At 36.4% G+C, this 25,714-nt stretch overlaps 1 long non-coding RNA gene across 3 annotated transcripts in view; it reads left to right on the top strand.

The window, feature by feature from the left end:
- The window catches only part of LOC141584078 (uncharacterized), a 115,690-nt gene that overhangs the window by 25,690 nt on the left and 64,286 nt on the right, over positions 1-25,714 (top strand). For all 3 annotated transcript variants that reach the window (XR_012517026.1, XR_012517025.1, XR_012517024.1), the window contains 2 exons: positions 20,388-20,452; positions 22,783-22,887. This is a non-coding gene — a long non-coding RNA (uncharacterized LOC141584078). The remainder of the gene's footprint in view (positions 1-20,387; positions 20,453-22,782; positions 22,888-25,714) is intronic.

Here is a 25,714-nt window from a genome sequence, read left to right as displayed (position 1 = left end):
TCCCACACACTCCCCTTGATCATCCCAGAAAAGTGGCCTTTGCCTAATCTGAATTTCAGATACACTAATCTATTTTGTCCATTTTATTTATAGTGATTCTTGAGTTTGGTTATTGATACTTTTTCTTCAAGTAATAATAAGCAATTGAGAGAAGAGGACCAGTAATGGGAACCTGTCTTACTCAAATACTACTTTATGTATACTACAGAGAGCTCTCAATTCCTCAGCTGCAGAAAAAAAAAAAAAAAAAAAAAAAAAAAAAAAAAAAGAATTGGACCAGTAAATCTCCAAGATATCTTTAAATTTTAAAAATTCATAACTTTAACATGTCACTGGAATCAGTAGGTTCTCATTTCTTAATTTGACATTTTTTACTAATTTTATTAGTTTGCTAGGAATACACTCAGGAAGTACTACAAACTGGGGGGCTTAAACAGCAGAAATATATTGTCCTATAGCTTGAGAAGCTGTAAGTCTGAGGTCAATGTGCCGACAGAGTTGATTTCTTCTGAGAGCTGTGAAAGCAATCTGTTCTATGCTTCTTGCTCAGCTTCTGGTGGTTTGCTGGCAATCTTTGGCATTCATTAGCTTCTGCTGCATTGCCCTGATTTCTGTCTTCATTTTTACATGACTTACTTCTTGTGTGTCTCTGGCTTCACATGGCTGTCTTAAAAGGATGCCAGTAATTTTGGATTAGGGACCCACCATTCTCTACTATGCCCTTACCTTAACTAATTATATTTTCAATAGGCTTAATTCCAAATAAGGTCATGTTCTGAGGTACTGGGGATAAGAACTTCAACATAAGTGGGCTGGACATGGTGGCTCATCCCTGTAATCCCAGTACTTTGCGAGGCCAATGCAGGCGAATCACCTGAGGTCAGGAGTTTGAGACCAGCCTGGCCAACATGGTGAAACCCCATCTCTACTAAAAATACAAAAATTAGCTGGGCATGGTGGTGCATGCCTGTAATCTCAACTACTCAGCAGGCCAAGACAGGAGAATCGCTTGATCCCAGGAGGCAGAGTTTGCAGGGAGCTGAGATCATGCCACTGTACTCCAGCCTGGGCAACAGAGCGAGACTCCATCTCAACAACTACAAGAAAAAGAACTTCAACGTAAGTGAAGCCACCTTTGCAAATGTTATGACAGTGAGAGAAGTCTAGCATGGCTGACTCCATCTTGCCACTAGCCTCACAGACTGGCTGTCCTTCCTGATTCCTGGATGTAGGCCAAGCTAACCATGGGAGGAATTTATTTTATAGTTTAACTTTACAGTAAGGATGAAACTAATCCCTGCCTAAAGCTGATCACATTTTTGGTTGGGGACAAAAACTGCCTTTGTAAGACTTATGATAGGCCACAAGATTAAGATTATAGAAGGGGCCTGAATTCTGCTACGATGTTGATGTAGATAAAATGATAACAAGCCATTTCCTCTAGCTTGCTTTTCTGTAATCTCCTATTGTGCAGGAGTCATGTGGCCAGAGATCACAAATTTGTCCCTTCCCCAATTGCTCCTAGAGATTACATTACTATTGTAGAACCTAAGATTGGTCTTTTGAGGTGCTTTTCAGACTTTTGCATTCCAGCAATCAACAGACCCCACTGGGACCATGACTCAGCCAGTCCTGTGGCCCCTACCCAGAGGCAGATTCAGTACATAAGGACCATTTTCCACACACTAAGATTTTATTACCAACCATTCCTCAGTATCCATTCCCCAACCCCTTACCCACCAAATTATCCACAGAAACCCTGGCCTCTGAATTCTCAGGGAGGCCAATTTGAATACTAATAAACTACTCTTCTTTCACTTGGCCAGTTTTGCATTAATTAAACTTTTTTTTTTTTTTTTTGCTGCAATAATACTGTCTGAGAGAATTGGGTTATCTGTGCAGCAAGCAAGAAAAATCCATTGAGCAAATATATATGTATTTTGGGAAGACACAATTCAACCCATGGCTTGCTTTCTGTCAAAAGTATAACCTAAACCCAAGGGCTAGAATAGGCCATTAAATTCACATTAGTTAGCTCAAACTTCTCATCCAAGTATGATACAGTCCTCTTGTGGAATGAGTTTTATGGAGCTGAGATGGTATTCCAAACATGTTTTAACCCCTTAGACTTTAATATTGTCAATAACATTAAATTATTATGCGATTGTAATGATTCTCTAAAGCCATAGTTTTTCTGACCTGCCCAAAAGAAAATCCTGTTTTGCATTATTGAATTTATGATCACTATAGCTTGTTCAAGACTCTTTGCTTCCAAGTACTACCATCATTGTCAGTAGAAAAGAAAAAAATAGAATCACTCTGATAAACAGCTTAATGGAGAGCCCCTCCGCACATACACTGACATATTTGCCACCTATGTATATGATTTGATATTTGGCTATAGTCCAGACACAGCTAATGCTTCTAAAATATATTTTTTCTAATCCTTACAATTATCTTGGAGGGAGATAAAATTTATTATTATCCTCATTTTTTATAAGACAAAATCGAATTCAAAAATCACATAGCTAGATGTGGAAAGGACAGTCTACCTTTAAATCTGTACACTTAACCATAATTCTACATTATAAAACTAATAACTCAATTGAATTGTTTGTCTACTTTGTAGATTTCAATTTTGTACTAACTTAGCTTTTCATCACTAAGTATAACTGACAGTTTCCCATAATCACCTGCCGAAAAAGAATGTAATGAGAAAATAATAAGAAAGAGTTTAAAGCCCATTGAAGACCATTTATCAAGCACTACCAAAAAGTAAGGCTATTCACATTTCAAAGACATATTAACTCTTTCAGTCTGTAATAATGTGACTAGTGATATGGGCCCTGATCTTAAGCTCAACTCTAATGATACTTAACCAAAAGATTCTTTTGAAAATCCGGCTCTCTATGAAAAACAAGTGTCAAGTTATATTACGTTTCTTTCTCCAGTCTGAATTGTCTTCTTTTAATCTCTTGGAATTTGTAAAATGCAATATCTTCGTGGAGTTAATCTGGTGATGAAGATGTGAGAATAGATTTAAACCAAATATGAAGTACATTTCTTGTGTAATAAGTGTAACATTGATAGATTTTATAATAAACTTATTGTTAGAACACTATGATTTCTGTCTTTCATATTTGTTCTAAATCACTCAAGCCCATCTCTAAGCTTGTGGATTTTATATATCCACATTGATATCTAAACCTAGAAAAACCCAGCTGAAACTCATACTAGTGTCTGCCAGTGTTCCTACAGCCCTCAACATTTGTAAAGACACAGGCAAATTTTGATGTCAAATTAAAGAAGTGGTGTAAAACTCTTATGGAAGTGTGGACAGATTGTCAGTGTTTTCTTAGAAAAAATAATCTGCATTGTGAATTAAATTCTGAAAATAAATTACCCCAAAATTCTAAGGGGCCAGAGAAAGTAGATAAAACCGGTAAGAGTAATTGATGGATTCTACCACACATCCCACCTCATCTTAACAATCACTCCTTACTTTCACAGACAAAACTGAGAGGGTATTTCCTTTTCAAACTCCATGCAAGTCAGGTTCTGTCCTCTCTCAGGGGGTTGTTCAAGGTGCTGGTATTCCTTTAGGATGTCTTTTTAAAGTCATTCACCCTGGATTCAAAGAAGTTCATTAAAAAATGAAATATACATTTACATGCTCAATATATAACTGAGCATTTGAGTTTTACTAACCAAACAAGTACTTACTGACTTTTTAAATGGTTTGTCATCTCATGTCAATGACTAAAAATGTAAAATTGCAAATATATTTATTCAAATAGTTTAATTCTAATAGATGTTTTCTTTCAATATTAAATTATGCAAATCAAAGTACCCATGAAAATTGTCAACTAGACTTTTAAGAATGATCATCACGATCTTTCTGTTTCTAAGTTCATAGTTAATGGTATACTTAACTTTGAGGGTGATTTTCATTGCTAATTAAAACTCTGCAATATGTAAATGTGTGATGATTTCCAAATTCATTTCTATTCTACATTGGTAAAGAGACAAGTATCTAGTGATTACTAATTATATTGATTTTTGTAAAGCTACTAATAATTTTTCTTGATTTGTTTTCTCATCCTCAAATATTTTTTATTACTAAAAGTTTTAAAACACAAAATTGCAACACCTCTTTACTGGAGAAACAAAAAAAACCTTTTTCCAGAAAATCGTCTTTCTAGAAAAATACTTTTGAAGAGTTGCCAATGTCAACTATTTCTTACTGTTTAACTAGAGAAATTGCTCATCTCCAGATGAAGTGGTATGCTATAGAGAATAATTTTTTATAGATATGTGTTTTTCTACATTTACTTCAATGTAATAAGTATTGCTTGATAATGTTAAAACTGCCTTTTTTTTTTTTAAGAGATAGATTCTCACTACATTGCCCAGGCTAGTCTTCAACTACTGGGCTCAAGTAATGCTCCAGCCTTGGCCCCCTAAAGTGCTGGGATTATAGGTGTGAGGCACCACACCTGGCCTGGTCTTTTAGAAGTAAATTGTTCATAAGGTGAGTTAGGGAGGATTCCCTTTTTTGGTATTGTTTGGAATAGTTTCAGAAGGAATGGTAACAGCTCCTCTTTGTACCTCTGGTAGAATTCAGCTGTGAACCCATCTAGTCCTGGACATTTTTTTGTTGGTAGGCTATTAATTGCTGCCTCAACTTCAGACCTTGTTATTGATCTATTCAGGAATTCAACTTCTTCCTGGTTTAGTCTTGGGAGGGTGTAAGTGTCCAGGAATTTATCCATTTCTTCTAGACTTACTGGTTTGCACAGAGGTGTTTCTAGTAATCTCTTATGGTAGTTTGTATTTCTGCGGGATTGGTGGTACTATCTCCTTTATCATTTTTTTATTGCATCTATTTGAATCTTCTTTCTTTTCTTTTTTGTTAGTCTGGCTAGCAGTCTATCTATTCTGTTGTTTTTCTCAAAAACCAAGCTCCTGGATTTATTGAGTTTTTGAAGGGGTTTTTGCTTCTCTATCTCCTTCAGTTCTGCTTTTATCTTAGTTATTTCTTGCCTTCTGCTGGCTTTTGAATTTGTTTGATCTTGCTCCTCTAGTTCTTTTAATAGTGATGTTATGGTGTCAATTTTAGATCTTTCCTCACTTCTCTGGTGGGCATTTAGTGCTATAAATTTCCCTCTAGACACTGCTTTAAATGTGTCCCAGAGATTCGGGTACATTGTATCTTCATTCTCATTGGTTTTGAAGAACATCTTTATTTCTGCCTTCATTTCATTATTTATCCAGTTGTTTAGTTTCCATGTAGTTGTGCAGTTTTGAGTTAATTTCTTAATTCTGAGTTCCAATTTGATTGCACTGTGGTCTGAGAGACTGTTTGTTATCATTTCCATTCTTTTGCATTTGCTGAGGAGTGTTTTCCTTCCAATTGTGTGATCAATTTTAGAATAAGTGCAATATGGTGCTGAGAAGAATGTATATTCTGTGGTTTTGGGGTGGAGAGTTCTGTAGATGTCTATTAGGTCTGCTTGGTCCAGATCTGAGTTCAAGTCCTGGATATCCTTGTTAATTTTTTGTCTCATTGATCTGTCTAATATTGACAGTCGGGTGTTAAAGTCTCCCACTATTATTGTGTGGGAATCTCAATAAACTAGGTATCAATGGATCATATCTCAAATAATAAAAGCTATTTATGACAAACCCACAGCCAATATCATACTGAGTGGGCAAAAACTGGAAGCATTCCCTTTGAAAACTGGCACTAGACAAGGACGCTGTCTCTCACCACTCTTTTTCAACATAGTATTGGAAGTTCTGGCTAGGGCCATCAGGAAAGAGAAAGAAATGAAGGGTATTCAAATGGGAAGAGAGGACTTCAAATTGTCCCTGTTTTCAGATGACATGATTGTATATTTAGAAAACCCCATCATCTCAGCCCAGAATCTCCTTAAGTTGATAGGCAACTTCAGCAAAGTCTCAGGATACAAAATCAATGTGCAAAAATTACAAGCATTCCTATACACCAATAAGAGACAAACAGAGAGCCAAATGATAAGTAAACTCCCATTCACAATTGCTACAAAGAGAATAAAATACCTAGGAATACAACTAACAAGGGGCATGAAGGACTTCTTCAAGGAGAACTACAAAGCACTGCTCAAGAAACTAAGAGAGGACACAAACAGATGGAAAAACATTCCATGCTCATGGTTAGAAAGAATCATTATCATGAAAATGGCTATACTGCCCAAAGAAATTTATAGATTCAATGCTATCCCCATCACGTTACCAATGACTTTCTTCACAGTATTGAAAAAAAGTACCTTAAACTTCATATGGAAGCAAGAAAGAGCCCACACAGCCAAGAAAATACTAAGAAAAAAAAAAAAGCTGGAGGCATCATGCTACCTGACTTCAAACTATATTACAAAGCTACTGTAATCAAAACAGCATGATACCAGTATCAAAACAGAGATGTAGACCAGTGGAACAGGACAGAGGCCTCAGAAAGAATGCTACACATCTACAACCATCTGATCTTTGACAAACTTGACAAAAACAGGCAATGGGGAAAGGATTCCCTATTTAAAAAATGGTGTTGGGAAAACTGGCTAGCCATATGCAGAAAGCTGAAACTGGACCCTTTCCTTACACCTTATGCAAAAATTGACTCTAGATGGATTAAAGATTTAAACATGAGGCCTAACACCATAAAAACTCTAGAATAAAACCTAGGCAATACTATTCAGGATATAGGCATGGGCAAGGACTTCATGACTAAAACACCAAAAGCAATGGCAACAAAAACCAAAATACACAAATGGGATCTAATTAAACTTAAGAGCTTCTGCACAGCAAAAGAAACTATCAATAGAGCGAACTGGCAACCAACAGAATGGGAAAAAAATTTTGCAATCTTCCCATCTGACAAAGGGCTAGTATCCAGAATCTATGGAGAACTTAAACAAATTTACAAGAAAAAAACAAACAACCCCATCAAAAAGTGGGCAAAGGATATGAACAGACACTTTTCAAAAGAAGACACTTATTCATCCAACAAATATATTTTTAAAAGCTCATCATCACTGGTCATTAGAGAAATGCAAATCAAAACCACATTGAGATACCACCTCACGCCATTTAGAATGGTGATCATTAAAATACAAGGAGACAACAGATGCTGGAGAAGATGTGGAGAAATAGGAACACTTTTACACTGTGGTGGGAGTGTAAATTAGTTCAACCGTTGTGGGAGACAATGTGGTGATTCCTCAAGAACCTAGAAATAGAAATTCCATTTGACTCAGCAATCCCATTACTGGGTATAAATCCAAAGGATTATAAATAATTCTGTTATAAAGACACTTGCACACGTATGTTTATTGTGGCACTGTTCACAATAGCAAAGACGTGGAATCAATCCCAATGCCCATCAATGATAAACTGGATAAAGAAAGTGTGGCGCATATACACCATGGAATACTATGCGACCATAAAAAAGGTTGAGTTCATGTCTTTTGCAGGGACATGGATGAAACTGGAAACCATCATTCTCAGCACACTGACATAAAAACAGAAAACAAAACACTGGATGTTCTCACTCATAAGTGAATGTTGAGCAATGAGAATACATGGACACAGGGAGGGGAATATCACACACCAGGGCCTGTGGGGTGGCGGACTAGGGGAGGGATAACATTAGCAGGGGGTGGGGGATTGGGGTGGGATAACATTAGGAGAAATTCCTAATGTAGATGAAGGGGCGATGCATGCAGCAAACCACTACCATGGCATGTGTATACCTATGTAACAAACCTGCACGATCTGCACATGTACCACAGAATTTAAAGTGCAATAAATAAATTTAAAAAGAAAAAAAAATGTTTTGAATATAAGATGAATGCAAGTAGGTGTGTTAAAATGTATTCTAGAGTTCTTATATTTAAAACAGTATGGAACTAATAGATATTTCAGAAATTCATATGTCAGTGGGACATAATGCAACATTCAGAAGCTGAATAAAATCCAAATGCAAATTGGCAATGTGGTAAACATATTTCAAATACATTTCTAAAGGATAAAATATTCAGGAAATCAAAAGGAGAAAATTGGCCAACAATAGATCAATAGATGGATAAATAGGTGGATGAGAGAGAGAGAGAGAGACAGGTACCTGTAGGTTACTCCTAAATAAAAGAATTTCAGATTTGAATGTAAAAAATAAAAACATATTAATACTAAAATAAAACATAGGAGTTTAAAAATAAATAATGTTTTGAAAATGGACTGCCTAAACATAACACCAAAGCGAGAAGTAGCAAATGAAAAGAATCTTGGATTAACCTTGTGAAAATGTAAAAATTTGACCTTTTAAACCTAATACCTTTTACAAAGTTAAAAAATAAGATATGAATGGATGAAGAAATCGTAGTGTTTATCTACAATAGATTACTATTTATACTTTAAAAAGAAAGGAAATCTTATCATTAGCCACAACATGGATGAGCCTGGAAGATGTTAAGTAAAACCAGCCAAACACAGAAACACAAATACTGCATGATGTCACCTGTATGTAGAATCTGAAAAAAAAAAAAAAAATGGATTCATAGAAACAAAAGGGAGAATGGTGGTTAGCAAGGGATTGGGGCCTGGTGGCGGGTGGGGAGAGTAGGAATCCAGGAGATAACGGTCAAAAGATACAAAATTTCAGTTAGGAGAAATAACTGAAGAAGATCTATTGTACATGCTGATTACAATTAATAACAATATATTGTATGCTTAAAAATCGCTAGAAAAGTAGATTTTAAATGTTCTCACTACTAAAAATAAGTATATGAAATAATGAATTTGTCAATTTCATTTTGCCATTCCACAAGGTATACATATATCAAAACATGTTGCTTACTATAAAGATATACAATTTTTTTGTCAAATAAAAATAAAATGTTGAAAAGCAAAAACAACAACAACAAAAGCAACAACAACAAAGAGAAGTAAATTATTGACTAGATCAGGTAAATTTAAACCATAGTTCTTACCTCTTTAAAACTAAGTTCTTCCACATTTACCCTCTAGGCAATAGGAAGCAATTTCAGTAAATACAGTAGTTAACTTAATGGGTTTGCAGATAAACATTCACCCCAAAGGGTCTATAGCCCTCACCACATAGTATACTAACTCGGGTTTATGTCTTCTGGAAAGCACAAGCCGTCCAAAACTGTCCATGGCTTCCATATTTGATGACATTCAACAAACTTCCCAGAACCTGAGGAAAATGTAGCTTCCAGGAGAAAATTAATTGCAAAGGTGAACTCATCTGTTTTGTCAATCTTTACTGGATAAATAAGTACTCATTCAATCTATGATTCTTTCATTAAACTATTACAAACAGTAATTATAAATATCAAATATTAATAATATTTAAAGGATTCATGCATTAATATGATTAGAGACATAATCTCTCTCTAATTGCTTCTTCTTTTTCTGTTTTCGTTTTTTTGTTTTTTGTTTTTTGAGTCATAGTCTCACTCTGTCACTCAGGCTGGAGTGCAGTGGTGCCATCTTGGCTCACTACAGCCTCCGACTCATGGATTCAAGTTATTCTTCTGCCTCAGCCTCCCGAGTAGCTGGAACTACAGACAAACCTTACCTATTTTTTTGTATTTTTGTAGAGATTGGGTTTTACCATGTTGGCCAGGCTAGTCTCAAACTCCTGACCTCAAATGATTCAGCCACCTAGGCCTCCCAAAGTACTAGGATTACAAACATGCGTCATTGTGCCCGGCCTATAATTGCTTCTTAACAACTCATTTGAAATTTTCATTCCTTTTCTTTTTTTTTTCTTAAAATATATCTTTTCATAATTAAGTTTTCACTCTTTTCTTTTCTTTGCTTAAAAAATCCCCCAGTCTGGTACACCCTCTCAATTTCTCTTTTCCAGTGCAAACCCGAAGTTTTCCTTGATTCACTAGACCATATTTCCTTTTTTACACACAAGTGGCTTTAATATTAAAAGAGCTGCTAAGATAAGAAGCTTATTTCACTACTCTAAATTCTACTGCAGGTAATCAATTTTCATGATAAAGAATGTTTTGAATACAAGTTTTTTTTATATTTATATAAATGTTGCAAAATCTTTTATAAACAAAAAATTATAGAAGATCTCTGAGGAAGAGCTCACTCTAACTTGGAATTTGATTCTTTAGTAATTTCATCCTGTTGTCTACAAAACCAGAGATGGATTTATTAGTAAAATATGTTATATATATTTATTAACATTTAAGAAAGCTATCAAAAAGAACACTTAATCACTTAAAATATTGCACTTCTGTTCAGATTAACAGTCTCAAATATTTTTTATGCTCCTTCCAAGAGAAAGTTTCCATGTTACCTTGCATAAGTTACCGGAGCATGTATACACTTCCTCAAATGTCTCCATATATTGAAAACCCAATGTCATCTTGGCAGAACTTTAAAATACAAGAAATTTTATTTTAAAATGAATCGATACTTCTTTTTCTCTTACCTAGTCAATAGCTGCTCTCATGGCTGAATATTGTACTTTCTCTTCAAACCATTTAACTTTAAATTGAATTTTAGTGTCTTTATATAATGTTACATATACTTTTATCACCCTAAAAATTATAATCCAAAAGAAAACTACTTATCATAGAAATAAATGAAGGGTTAATTTATTTCTAAATCTTTCATTCTTTACCTATGTGAGACAATCTGTTTAGGTGCCAGATAGTATGCCCATCCACCACCAGCCATCAATTAACTGCCTTTACCCAGCAGATTTCACTCTGCCAACCCTTTCCACTCCTAGTCACCCTTTATAAATAAATTAGTCCTGTATCTAATGCACCCCTTTCCCCACCCCAGACCACTAACTCATTAATCAAGAGATTTTGGCTCAGAATCTTTGTCCTGAGTCTGTAAGATACCTGTTCTGTCCTCTACCACTTTGAGAAAAAAAGCGATATGCCCAGGGGCATTACTCAATGGTTCAAAACAAGGCAGCATCACAAACTCACCAGGAGCTCCTCTCTTGACTCCTACCAATTCTTGGATGGTCAAATATCTAATGTACGACTGCTTTCCTACTCGTGACAGGTGATGTGTGTAAAAAGCTATCATCTTTTCTTTCTTTCTTTTTTTTTTTAAAAACAGAGTCTCACTCTGTCACCCACACTGGAGTGCAGTGAGTGTTCTTGGCTGTCCGCAACCTCCACCTCCAGGGCTCAAGCGATTCTCCTGCCTCAGCCTCCTGAGTAGCTGGAATTACAGGCGCCCGCCACCATGCCTGGCTAATTTTTACATTTTTAGTAGAGATGGGGTTTTGCCATGTTGGCCAGGCTAGTCTCGAACTCCTGACCTGAGATGATCCACCTGCCTCAGCTTCCCAAAGTGCTGGGATTACAGGTGTAAGCTGCCACACATGGCCAAAAAACTATCACCTTTTCTGACTTTGGTTGGTAACAATTGGTATTAACATCTTAGATATTTCCTCCTTGTTCTACCTGAATTATGTGTCTAAGAATAATCTTTCTGTATTTAAAATTTTTTAATGTAAACTTTAATGCTGTTCTGTGCTAAATGCCTCTTAATTAGTCTTTTAGAGGAATAGCTAAGTTATAGTAGGCACTCCATAAATACAGCTAAATATATTAAAAAACAGTAAAAGTTTTAAAAGAACTGTCAAGCTGGCTAAAAGTACAAACATCTAACAACACACAGCACCCAAGAGAAAACATAATAATAAGGAATAAAAGCAAGAAGCATTATTTGGAAGTTGCTATTATTGTAAAAATTGGCTCTAGTCTAGCCTTATCTTGCAAAATCGTCTCACATTATTCAACGCTGTACAGGGATTTCTGTCTGCTTTGCTCACTTTTTAATCTCCCACTACTTGACTCATAGAAAGAACTCAATAAACACTGCTGAGTAAATGAATGAATGAATGAATACGTGACAAAACAATAGAAGCTATTATTGAGTGCTTATTAGCAAAACACTGGTTAAATTCCCACATAGCCTTTCTCATTTATTTTTACAAACACAAGGAACTTTAGATCACTTAGAAAAATGATCCCTATGCAAAAAAATTGAACCAGAGTAATTACTTGGAGTCTGCAAACACGCACAACAGTGCTCAAGTACACCTATACAGAAAATGATTTATTTTAGCTAGAACTGTGTAATTCAGTTAAGTATTAAACAGGTGTTTTGTCTAAATTAGCTTGCTAATTGCTTGAGGTTTATGTATTATCTTACTTCATAGCAAACCCCGGTTAACTAGTGGAAGGCTTAAATATTTAACCTAAATTTTACAATATTTATTGAGGCTGTGGTCGAGAGTAAATGAGATGATGAATGTAAAACATAGATTAGCATATAGCAACTGTTCAATAAGTGTTAGTTATTCTTATTTACTAAAATATTATTATCTCACAAAGACATACCTGTGAGGCAAATCAGTGGTAGATTATCGATGTATTGATATCTATTGTAAGACTTGGCTCTTGTTTTCTTAGTTTAAAAAAATTTAAACCAGAGACACACAGCAAAGGAGATGCAACATATGTAATTTACTGCAAAAGAAAAAGAATATTTTGAAAGTTAAGTGCAGAATAGATATACACCCTGAGAGAGAGTTCAGGGCAGACTACTCATCAGGATGAGACAGCAGAGACTGGCACTAGGGAGCCTCTCTTTATGGGAGTCTTATATGATTATTCATAAGGAAGTGGGAAGAGGTGTTACTAGTAAGCATGTTCTGGGTGATCCTCTGGGTGCGTATGTGCAGTAACTATACACGCTTGTTCATATGTTGCATGTCTCATTAGCATCTTAAATCTCCGCCCAGGGGTGTGGTTTTTTACTATTATAATGAGCAAAGGATCAGTTTGAGGGCAGGTAAAACAAATTGCACATGCTCTCTAAACAGGAAAGTACCTAGTGAAGATAACTTTGTTTGAATGAGCTCAATTACAATGTGAATGCAAGGCTTATTCTGTTGGCTCTATGGGCACCACAGTTGCTGAATCCCGAAGACAAGGTTATTTTCTTGACTACCTCTCCTGTCTCAAAGGGTCAAGATTTGTATTTCAATCAACAATAAATCATTATGATCGTATTTTATTTTCTTCAAAAATGATTCATATTGTTCACTTGAGAAAAACCTTGAAGACTTTAATCATGGGCAGGGTAATAATATGGAAACCTCAAAAAGTTAGCAAGCTATTACTTTACTCATTGTTGGTCCATTACAACTTCCCCATGGAAGAGAAGAGGAGTGTGATTATGGAACTCAATGGAAATACAGACAAGTCTAAATAACCCACATAGGTAAATTCAAATGAAGAAAAATATAAAACAATATGCAATTTTCCATGGAAAGTTCAGCTTTCCTTAGGTGTGGATAAAATTATGATGAGCACATGCCAACCCTTCTTTTGCAGAGGACAAATATATAGGAAGTATACCCTCTCCCACAATGTGGTCAACATTTTCACAAGTGTACTGAGGGTAGATAAGTCACAATACTTAATGTTTGGCTTTAAAAGATGTTTCTTGAGACTTAATTAAATGAGAAACCATAACATCTCAACTGTCTTGCCCTTTCAGAATCTGTTGCCAATAGACAACATTTCTTAAAGCAAACTAAATATGGCCTGAAAAGGACTCCGTATGTCTCTACTTGAGTCATTGGGTATGAACTGTAACCTAGCTTAATGGTCAGACAAAACTGAAAACCTAATTTAGGAGTAAGTAAGTCTTGGCTAATCCTAGTGGCCATACTTCAACCACTCATAGACTGCTAAGTGTTCAAATCAGGCAAACACCAACCTGTAACCAATCCAACTGTTTCTGTACTTACTGGCAATTTCTAGACATCATTCACCGCCACCTTTTTTCTGTAAATCTTCCACCTCGTGGCTTTGCTGAACTCTCTGAATGCACTGAGATTCTGGAGGCTGCCCAGTTCACAAATTGTTCATTACTCAATTAAACTCCTTTAAATTTAATTCGGCTGAAGTTTTTCTTTTACCACATTTGTGAATATGTGATAATAACATTAAGGGAATCTAAAAAGTAAGAATGGTCTAATGACTGTGTCTTTAAGCTGTTGAAAGCAAGCTTTCTTCTCTTAGAGAGCTACGTTAAGCTGAAAGCTCCTAATGCTGCCTGGGTTTTATTCAGGTAACAACCATTACATTCTTTAACTTTTCCAACCAACTTTTTAGGTGGTAAATTTGCTTGGGGTAAATGATAAGGTAAAAGGTGTGAAGAGTTTACAGAGTTGAATTCAGTTTTAACTTGCTATTCAAATTAATTTGCTTATGAAAAGCACATAAAAAATACTCAGAGCAAGACAGAAGTCTCAAAAGGTCAAGATCTTTAGTATAAAGGCCAAACTATGTTACCGTATCTTTTTACTATTATTAACATTCACTATAGAATTGGCTTGCTGGCCAAGAAAACTATACTCCAGAGACAAGGGATTCAATAAACAAACTATTAGAAATCTTGAAATCAAACTTTTCTCCCTCACTTACACTTTTTATTTTAGTGCCTGAGACAATGCTGACAAGAAAATCTGGGGCCCCCAGGGGCAGTGGCTCATACCTGTAATCCCAGTGTTTTGGGACGCCAAGGTGAGTGGATCACCTGAGGTCAGGAGCTCAAGGCCAGCCTGTCCAACATGGTGGAAACCCCATCTCTACTAAAAATCCAAAACAAAACAAAACAAAAAATTAGCTAGGCATGGTGGCAGGCAACTGTAATCCCAGCTACTAGGGAGTTTGAGGCAGGAGAATCACTTTAATCTGGGAGATAAGAGGTTGCAGTGAGCTGAGATAGCACCAGTGCATTCCAGCTAAGCAACAGCAAGACTCTTTAAAAAAAAAAAAGAAAGAAAGAAAAGAAAAATCTAACAAGGAGTATTTGATTCATATTCTTGAAACAAAGGCAAAGATTCTCAGATATGTACATTTCTTTCACAACACAACAAAAGCAACAAAGTCCATGATTTGTGGAAAAACTCTCGGTTCTTTTCTGACATAATCCAAAGGAGCTCTGTAAATAATATGCTCAGCAAATATGTGAATACTGTTTCTTTTTTTTTCTTTTCTTTTTTTTTTTTTTTCTTTTTGAGACGGAGTTTCACTCTCGTTACCCAGGCTGGAGTGCAATGGCACGATCTCGGCTCACCGCAACCTCTGCCTCCTGGGTTCAAGCAATTCTTCTGCCTCAGCCTCCCGAGCTGGGACTACAGGCATGCGCCACCACGCCCAGCTAATTTTTGTATTTTTAGTAGAGACGGGGTTTCACCATGTTGACCAGGATGGTTTCAATCTCTTCACCTCGTGATCCACCCGCCTCGGCCTTCCAAAGTGCTGGGATTACAGGCGTGAGCCACCGCGCCCGGCCTTGAATACTGTTTCTTAACACTGAGTTATGTTTTCACTCATTGCTTACTAAAATCGCCAAGCAAGTAAAGCAGGGTCAAGAAAATTGCAAGCCTGGAAGGAACTCCTGGAAGGTTTAGGTGAACGTTCAAAAGAACAAAATTGGAGCCAGAAGTTGCGAAGCAAACCTTTGCTAAGCCTTTACAAAAGGCAAGTTTCCTTGGGTGCAGGTGAGAGTATGTGAAACTACTGGGCTAGTTTTTGGCTAAGTCTCAAGGTGTGGGTCTGGAAGGTGACACCCCACTTTATTAAAATTGCCTTTGACAGTTCTTGTACTTTCACAGCAATTGCCCAGTATTAGGGGAGTCCCTTTGTGACGTTAGGAAGGATAAAGATTAAAATGAGGACATGGTATCACCGCAGGGCATGGGCAAGGTCATACAATGTCCCGTGCACTACATTCTGCTTCTGAAAGGTTGAGCTTCTCAACCCCCTTTTTTCCTTCACAGTCTGGGGTTGACAGGAACAGGACAGTTGGGGATATAAGGCTGGAATGAATTGCACTGACATGAAGTCAACGCAAACCACGTGTTCACTACTGATTTTGAACTTGGTGTTTCTCAAAAGAAATCAAAGACTTAATCTACTTTCTTCAACAATCAAATGAGCCTTTTGTCAGTATTTAAGAAGGCCTTACCACCCTTAGGGAAAATGCTACGCCCTCACCACCCTACCATTCTATAAGACTGTTTTCTTTGCCTACACTTTTGATGATTTAAAAACATATTTTTCCTCTAATATATTTTGGTTTGTTATAAACAAATGATTTATAAAGATAAAAGTGGGTAACATTTGCTTAAGAAGTTATTTCGAAACCATTTGACTTTAATCAGTGTCAGTTTGGTCTATTATTTTCTTAAGTCTCAGAAATTATAAGAGTATTATCATACCCAACTAAGTTAAATTTAGGTTAGGTTAGATCTGGAAAATTTTTTTTGATCACCAGAAAGATACTTATTAAAATGACATTATGCTGTTAGTTTGCTACTTTACGTGGAAGTAGCTTTCATTAAAATTATTTCTGAATTTTCTAGTGTGTTTTCTCCCATCCTATTCATATTTTAAATAACATTGCATGGAATATTATCTTTCGTCTCATCGTAGGCTCCTTGACCTTCAATCGACCTCAAAAATAAATAAATAAATATAATTTTTACAGATACCAACTGCATGGGTGGTAGGGAAATGACACACGCTCTGCTGTCTACCCCTGACTTTTCCTTTCAAACATGCCTGCACTCCAAGCTATTTCACCTCCATTCCAAGCCTTTGCCATATACGTTATTAAAGTTCTGTTTTCCCTTACCCATGTGAAACACAGACACATAGTATAATAAATTACCTTTCTCATTGTTTCCTTAAGTAATGCCCAAAATTACAAAGGTATTTAAGGCAGGGATTCATCTTGAAAGCACGTTACAAACCTAAGCTAATTTGCCATTGTAGTTCTGCATAATGGCTATTACCCTCTCTTTACAAAGAGTAAGCTAAAAGGTTAAGTGAAGAGCTTAAGGCTACTGAATAAGTTAATACCATTCCTCAGAGTAGATCACAGGAATGCCAGGTTCCTGTCTTTAAGCTCCAGTTAGAAGATCACATTCATAAGAACGGCCCATTGAAAAGTCTGAATAAGGGCACATTTTATTCAAGGCACTTTTTCTTCTTTAAAAATAACTACACAAAATATGAACCTGAGCTACTAAATTTTTCAATGTTTTTTTTCTGAACACGTTTATTGTAGAATACTTGAAATATATGAAGAATTTTTTAAAAGCCACATACCATTCAGAGATAATCATGAACATTTATGTATATGTATATTTGCTGTACATAATTTTTCTATTTTACAAAGTTGAGAATATGCTTGAGTTGAGGTTTATAGAGTGCTTTTTTTTACTGAAATGTGTGTTTGTCTGTGTGTGTGTGTGTGTGTGTGTGTGTGTATGAATATATTTCCATGCCAATCGATTTTTTTCCTAAATCATAGCAAAGGCAAATTGTCAGAAATAAACAAAAAATAGGCAGACTAGAATCAAGGATACACTTTGAGGACAAGAGCAAATGTTTGCATAAAAGTGAGTTTGGAACCAGAAACATGAAAGCTTTGAATGTTGAACAAAGGAATTTGAATTTGATGTTTTCACTCTTAAACCTGAACATCTCTACCTTTGAGTGCATAATTTTACCCAGTGCTAAGAAATTTAAAACATGAAGGACAGCCATCACAGCAAATACTGATTGAGTTCTTCCTATTTGCCACGCACCTTCCACAAACCACCACGAGTGGGACCAGGTTTTGTGGGGTCTAAAGCTTATCTAGTTGAGGAGGGGGAAGGGAATACCTTCAGGAAAAAGAATACAAACTTACAAATACGATGTTAAGTTTGAAAGTGAGAATTTATTTAAATTACAAAAGAAATAAATATTTTAAATTGTAAATAGCTAAAAAAAGATATGTGCATTATATATATATATATATATATATATATAAAATCTCAAAACAGATTTTAAAAAGCCAATGAAACTACAAACATCCCAAAATCCAGAAAAAATATGCCATATTTCGGATACACTTATGTAATAATCTTATTGCCCTATTTTTTGGCTATACTCTTTTTGATTGCTGTTTACAATGACAAAGATTCAGTAATACCGTTTTCCACAGAGACAAAAGAAAGATAATTTATACTTTTCCCTAGCACAATTGCTAGAAACTTGTTTTCATTATGTCAAAAAACGAAAATTTAAACAAATTTTTAGTTTAATGATCTAATTGGCTTTGATTAGTGATTCATGATTCAGGCAGAATCCAGTCTACGAATCAGAAAGACACTCCTCTGAGCTGGCAGAACAGTCGAATTCGCAAAGTAGCTTGAGCAGGAACAAGTCAGTAGCATAGTATAAAAAAGTGGATTGGTTAACATTAAGTTACTTCAGGTTACTTTCCTAGTAAGGATTAAAGCAGAGGGGACTTCCTAATCATGCCAGCTTAAGTAGACAAGGGCCCTTTCTATTGGTTGTTGCAAATCTCCTATTTTTTTTTTTAAACTGGCTAGTTTTAAAGTTCGGTTTGATTCTGTAGCACCAAGCACACATGACTCCATTTTGGTTCGGTCTGGTCTGTTGGACCTAGTGCAGGGTCTTAGTCCAAAACGATGACCAACTGTAAATTTTATTTAATACTTACTGACAGTTTAGAAAAGTAATTTTATCTTTACATATAATTATTGGTATGTCATATAAATATTTGGAATTTTCTGTCAAGTTTGAAGAAAGCCCTACTTAAAAAAAATTATCAACTTCACATCAAGGCATTTGAAATTTGTGTGTGTGTGTGTGTGTGTGTGTGTGTGTGTGTGTGTGTGTGCACGTGCATGCAGGGAGTGATCATATGTATTAAACTGACTGATAGCCCGTTTGTTACAGGTATCCTGGGCTGTAGTGGTGTTTGTTAGCATTCTATGTTGCCTTTGTCACCGTCACTGTTTAACACTCGATCATCAAGAAATATAAATCCTTTTCCCGAGTGTATATGATTTACTTTTCTTCATTAATATGATTACCAAATAATCCAAGAGCCTATTTATCCTAATATTCAAACCTTATCTCTTCCTTTTAATTACTGGTTTTGAAAAGATATTATGTATTTTTAAATTACTACTTGTTTATAAACTTCAGAAAAATTTATTTTGATCTCCTTACTCATCAATAATTTGGTTTAATATTTCATCAATCTGTGGGCAAAATTTCAATTACTTTGTATAAATAAATGTTAAGATAACAAAAGAAATATCCTCTTTACACATGAACAGATTAGGGGTTCATAAATTTCCACTTTCTTTATTGAAACATTCCAAAATGTCTTTCCAACATGCAGTTAAAATGACATCTTAGAGCTTGATCAAATACGATGTATGCATGAAAAAGAAAAAAAATGTGATATATTAGAAAATATATTTAATTCTGTATTATGCATTATGGAGTAATGCATAATATCTATAGATTGGCTTCTGGTTGTGTGAATTTCAAACCTGGTTCCTCCATCATTATCCACATACTTCACTGCTGGGTGCTATGGAACATTCTCACATTATGACTGCTGGCCCTGCAATGTTTTGTTATGGTAGAGGTAGAGGTAGCTGTATTCCCGAAATTATTTCTACACTAGGAACAGCTGGTGATGACTTAACCATATAGGAAGTAGTGTGAGCCAGTAAAAATTTCCCTATAATCATAGATTAAATGAATCCCCAGCTTAGCTTCCTTTACTGCATCTCAAAAATGCCATGGATTATTCCAACTTCAGCCAACCAGAAGGAATAGTAATGGAGGGTATGTTGGCTTAGAACAGTCATTCTTATCCACAGAAACAATGTAGGTAAAACATTGTTATTTTTAAAATTTTTATAAAAAGCATATAACCATATAAATAGATTGATGCCAGCTCCCCCAACCCACCTCCCAAGGTCTTGGAAGAAGCCTATAGAAGTGAGAGGTTCTGAAATTCAAACTTTGTTTAGTTTCATGGTAAATCTACCTCAGATTAGTTCATTTACCCCTCATGGTAGCCCTAGGAGAAAAGCACTTTCTTCATCTCCAGATGAGGACATTCAGAAACATCAAGTGACTTGACCAAGGTCACATAGCTACTAAGGGCTGGAACAAGGGTTTAACCCCCAGTGGTTGAGTGTGGAACCGAAAACATAATGAGACACCTACCATGGGCCAGAAGCTATGTTGAGCTCCTTACATTCATGGCTTAATCTCATAAGAATATTACATTATACAGTTGACTCTTGAACAACATGGATTTGAATGTCACTGGTACACTTACAGGCAGATTTTTTTCAAAAAAATTTGCATGAAGTGTGCCTGCCTCTCCTGCCTTCCCTTCTACCTCCTTCACCTTCTCTTACTTCTCCTCTCCAGGCTACTCAATGGGAAAACAATGAGGATAACAAGTTTTATAATGATCTACTTCCACTTAATGAATAGTAAGTATATTTTCTTTTTCTTATAATTTTCTTAACATTTTTCCCCTAGCTTACTTTGTTGTAAGAATACAGTATGTATATATATATATATATACATATATATATGTATATATATATACCAGTATATTATACATATACCATACAAAATATGTATTAATTCAACTGTTTATGTTATTGATAAGGATTCAGATCAACAATAGGCTATTAGTAAAGTGTGGGGGGAGTTATATGTGGATTTTTGACTGCATGGGAGAGTTAATGCCCCTAAGCTCCATGCTGTTAAAGTGTCAACTATAGGTATTATTATCCCCATTCAGTAGACACGGAAAATCAAGGAACAAAGAAACTATCTTCTATTCAAGGTCACCCCACTTCAGTACCCTGCCCCAAACACTGTCCTTACATTGCGGTGATTATACGGGTATATTGTGAAGTAAACTGGAAATTTCATTTTTTTTTTTTTTTTTTTTTGAGACGGAGTTTCACTCTTGTTACCCAGGCTGGAGTGCAATGGCGCGATCTCGGCTCACCGCAACCTCCACCTCCTGGGTTCAGGCAATTCTCCTGCCTCAGCCTGCTGAGTAGCTGGGATTACAGGCACGCGCCACCATGCCCAGCTAATTTTTTGTATTTTTAGTAGAGACGGGGTTTTACCATGTTGACCAGGATGGTCTCGATCTCTTGACCTCATGATCCACCCGCCTTGGCCTTCCAAAGTGCTGGGATTACAGGCGTGAGCCACTGCGCCCGGGCTGGAAATTTCATTCTTAAACACTTTTTAAAATAAATTTTGTTTAAAAACAAAATAAGAGAAAAAACGTTTGCATTTGCAGAGAGTTCCTTGGGCGAGGCTTTCATGCCTCTTATATGGGGTATATACGTACTTTTCCTGATATGGTGTACTCTGAGGAAAGTTAACATAAACAATACAAGCCTTGTGGATTTTTGCACAGAGAGGTGCCTGGAAATAAAAACATTGTTTTAAGAGCGTTATATGGAAAGTTCGGGCTTGGAGAAAAAAAAAAAAAACTAAATTAGAGTAAAATTGAAGTGGCAGAGGAGAGTCAAAAGGAAAGATAAATGTTGAAGAGAAAAAAATTGGTGAAAGACAATATAAAAGACAGGAGTTCAAACATAAAGTGGAACAGAAACTAGAGAGTGGGATAAGAATAAGTTATTTTGAGGGAGAGGGAGATAAATTCAGATCTGGAAATGAATTAGCATGGCGTCTTTGGACCTGCATCAAACTTTTGAGATCATCTAGAATGATCTTTAAATCCAACTTCCTTATTTGATTATAGAGAGATACTGAGACCTAGACAGTGAAATGACTTATTCAAAGTTATCAAGTGGTAAGAATTAGAACCAGATCTTAAGCTATAGTGTATTCAGATAATATTAAAAACTGTAGCCTGGTGCGGTGGCTCATGCCTGTAATCCCAGCACTTTGGGAGGCTGAGGAGGGCGGATCACGAGGTTAAGAGATCGAGACCATCCTGGCCAATGTAGTAAAACCCCATCTCTACTAAAATGCAAAATTAGCTGAGTGTGGTAGTGAGCACCTGTCGTCCCAGGTACTTGGGAGGCTGAGGCAGGAGAATTGCTTGAACCCGGAGGCGAAGGTTGAGGGAGCTGAGATCACACCACTGAACTCCAGTCTGGTGCCTGGTGACAGAGCAAGACTCTGTCTCAGAAAAAACAAACAAACAAACAAAAAACTGTCAGAAGAAATATTCTATTGAAACTTAGGAAATGAAGACCTGAAGTACAGGCAAAAGACAAGGAATTTGATATTTATTTAGGAACTATCCTAAGAGATGATGGTCAAAATTCTGCAACTAGGTAAGGTCCTCAAAGTTGGGGGTTTATAAAAGGATGAACAGATGTACTCAGACGAACAGATGTGCTCAGATACAACTGGGTACAAAATTGGGGTGGGGGATGAAACCAGAGTACAAGGAAAGAGGAGGCAGTGTCAGTAAGAGGATAGAAGAGTGAGACGCAACAAAACAAAGAAGAAACTTAAACAGAGGAGAGAACTAGGAGTTATGTTGAGGAAAGAGAAATTTTAAGATGTCCTGGGAAGTCCAGAGAGGTAAATATCTAGGAAAACTCAAAGATGAGGACTGAAAAAGGATCATTTGAATTTTTCAAGAAGTGGCAAGGGTTGTTTTAATTGTGCTAGTTTTTTAAGAGTTGAAGAGAAAGGAATTTGAGAACCTATGTGCCAGAAATTATGATAGGGATGTTAATGCAAACTTTTATTTATTATTATTATTATTATTATTATTATTATTATTATTGAGACAGGATCTTTCTGTGTTGCCCAGGTTAAAGTGCATGGCTATATTCACTGGCACTATTACAGCATACTGCAGCCTTGAACTCCTGGCCTCAAGCAATTCTGCTTACCTCCCAAGCAGATGGGACTACAGGTACATGCTACTGCACCTGTCCATGCAAACCTTTAAATACCTTCTCAATCTTTACGTTTCCCACTCCTTTAACATTTTTGTTTTAATTTCAAGAGATAGGCAGGAAATATTTTCAATAGATGTGATTAATGTGAGGCTGGCAATGAGGAGAATACAACCTTGGGATTTCTGAGGTCAGGCACTGTTTTGTCTGTGTCCAACACAAAACTTGGTATATACTAGGTCCCCAGTGAACAGAAAATAAATAAGATGTGCCTAGTTAGTAATGGAATGGTTAGTAACAGAATATTAATTTCTTGGTTTGCTGATGCTTGCACTACATTTAGCACCTTCTTTAGGACAGCTACTGAAGTTGAAATTGTATTTAAATATCCTGTATACAGAGTACCAGAAAATACTATGAGGTTCTGGGATGAAAATAGTCTGTTAAGCTATTTAATGAAATGCATTAAGTCTCTCTCCTCGATTTCGTATTCCCTATAGTAGCTATTTGGTTTGGATGAACTTAACTCCAGACTCCGAGACTGAATCCTGATTGATCAATCAGTGAGTTCCCTTTGCCACAGGGAAGCCAACTCATGCTTAGGCCAGCTGAGTGTAAGACATGTGTCTGGTCATAGAGATTATTTAAGAAATAGTCTTATCAGAAAAAAGTCAAGAGTATTTTCTGGGAGTTCTGGCATCTCTTTATCTTCCTTTCGGGATTATGATTCATGTTATAAGTAAAAAATCGCAACTTGCCTGCTTGATGCTTCCTTTTGTAGCTCCATTTTCCTAAAGCTTAAGCCAGTAAACAGTATCCTGGAAAAATGGACAGGAGAGAAAGTGATCCTTTTAGACTAGGAAGGGAAAGGTGGTCTATGGGGCACAAGGGAGCTACAGTTTGCTCTCTAAGGAGCCCCTGGAAGGAATGGCTATATAGTGCACTGAGAGAGGCCAGTCTGGGCCACTAGAATTTGACTGAAAAAAAACGTCCATGCCAAAAGTTGCATGACCCATCCTGATCCTGCTGACTACAACCCTGTGTGTCTCATCAGTAAGTAGTGTACAAAAATGAACCAGCAGTGACCCATAGGACCGCTCTGATATGTTTGAACTTATATGAAACTCTAGGGCCTTTGCATAGCTTTGCTCAGGGGGGCCTAGTGAAGACTGACGCTGAATTATCTCCCAACTTGACCTTAAAGAAAATAGAGAAATACAATTTTTTATTTTGCTTACCTGAATTTGGGAACTAAGAATCATATTGCCTTAGTGATCTTCTACATTGCGATAAAATCCCTAACAACTAACATGCAATGGCTTAAACATAGACGTGCCCAACAAATGTGTGATGAATGGATGGGTGAAAGGATAGCATTTTAAAAACTAGATTTGAAAGCTAGTGCTGTAACAGAGGCTAAAATAGTCCCCCACTGAACAACTTTGAGGATAATGAGCAATAATCAGAGATCATCCAGACTCTAAATAGGTCTATAAGAATCAAGCCAAGGTGGGTTATTTTTCGGTTGTACTAAGTATTATTAAAGTGTATAAGCTTGGCATTAGCCTACATCTGGGTCACTGATGCCAAAAAAAACTGACTAGAAAAGAAAACAAGAGAACTCCAAGTTGCACAGAGCTCTCCATGATTTGAGTTAGAGCTGTCTGCTTCATCATCCAAGCACAACAGAAGTGCAGGTGCAGGCAAGGGGATAGCACTCAGTAAAAGAGCCCACGTGACCTTGAAAGTGACAGAATTTATTCACTGTGTAGAACAGTTTAACAAGTGATTGAGTGGCTCCAGTGTGTTTTAGAAGTCTTGGTTTATTTTCCCCAATGTTGGGATTGTCCTTTTGGAAAACCCTATAAATTAGATTCTGATATAGAGACTATGGTCTATCAGTTAACTCCCCAAATTTGGCAGTAAAACAATACAGTAAATTCATTATAAACTCCTGAAAGAGCTTTAACAGTCTTAAATGTTTTTATAATGCTATTGAACAGGACACAAAGTTTATGTTTTATGTTGAATTTTTCTGTAATCACAGAAGTGCGTCTGCTGTAGAACTGAAGTTACCTAATTGGACCATGATATTTGAGTCATATTTAATATGAAGTGTTGTATTTGGATCAGCTCATTATTTATTAAATTGTATTTGAAAGATGATGACAAATAGCTACATAGGATAGTTGTAATTAGTAAGAGGCCATGTTCAATTTAACTGCCAGGGAATAATATTGATGCAAAGATGGACAAGTGTTTTCTAAGTGTTTTCATAATTGACAGTACATGGTAAAATAGGTCAAGCATGTACTTTACGTAAAAAGAAATTACTTCATGGCCGGGCACAGTGGCTCACGCCTGTAATCCCAGCACTTTGGGAGGCCGAGGCGGGTGGATCACGAGGTCAAGAGATCGAGACCATCCTGGTCAACATGGTGAAACCCCGTCTCTACTAAAAATACAAAAAATTAGCTGGGCATGGTGGCGCATGCCTGTAATCCCAGCCATTCGGGAGGCTGAGGTGGGAGAATTGCCTGAACCCACGAGGCGGAGGTTGCGGTGAGCCGAGATCGCGCCATTGCACTCCAGCCTGGGTAACAAGAGCGAAACTCCGTCTCAAAAAAAAAAAAAAAAAAAAAAAAAAAATACTGCATACTTTCACAGTTCTCTTGTTCATATGATAAAAAATGTCATACAAAATTGACCCCAAAACACATTTCTTTTGATGACAGATGAAGTACAGAGTCACTGCATACCGACAGAAAGAAATACTTTGAAAATACATCCCTCCACAACAACTTTGGGATGGTTCATAAACCTAAAAAGAACTGAACTTGAAAA

This window comes from Saimiri boliviensis, chromosome 3 (genome assembly GCF_048565385.1).
Source record: "Saimiri boliviensis isolate mSaiBol1 chromosome 3, mSaiBol1.pri, whole genome shotgun sequence".
NCBI lineage: Eukaryota > Metazoa > Chordata > Mammalia > Primates > Cebidae > Saimiri > Saimiri boliviensis.
The sequence above is the reverse complement of the archived record's forward strand: the minus strand, read 5'-3'. Positions and strand labels throughout refer to the sequence as shown.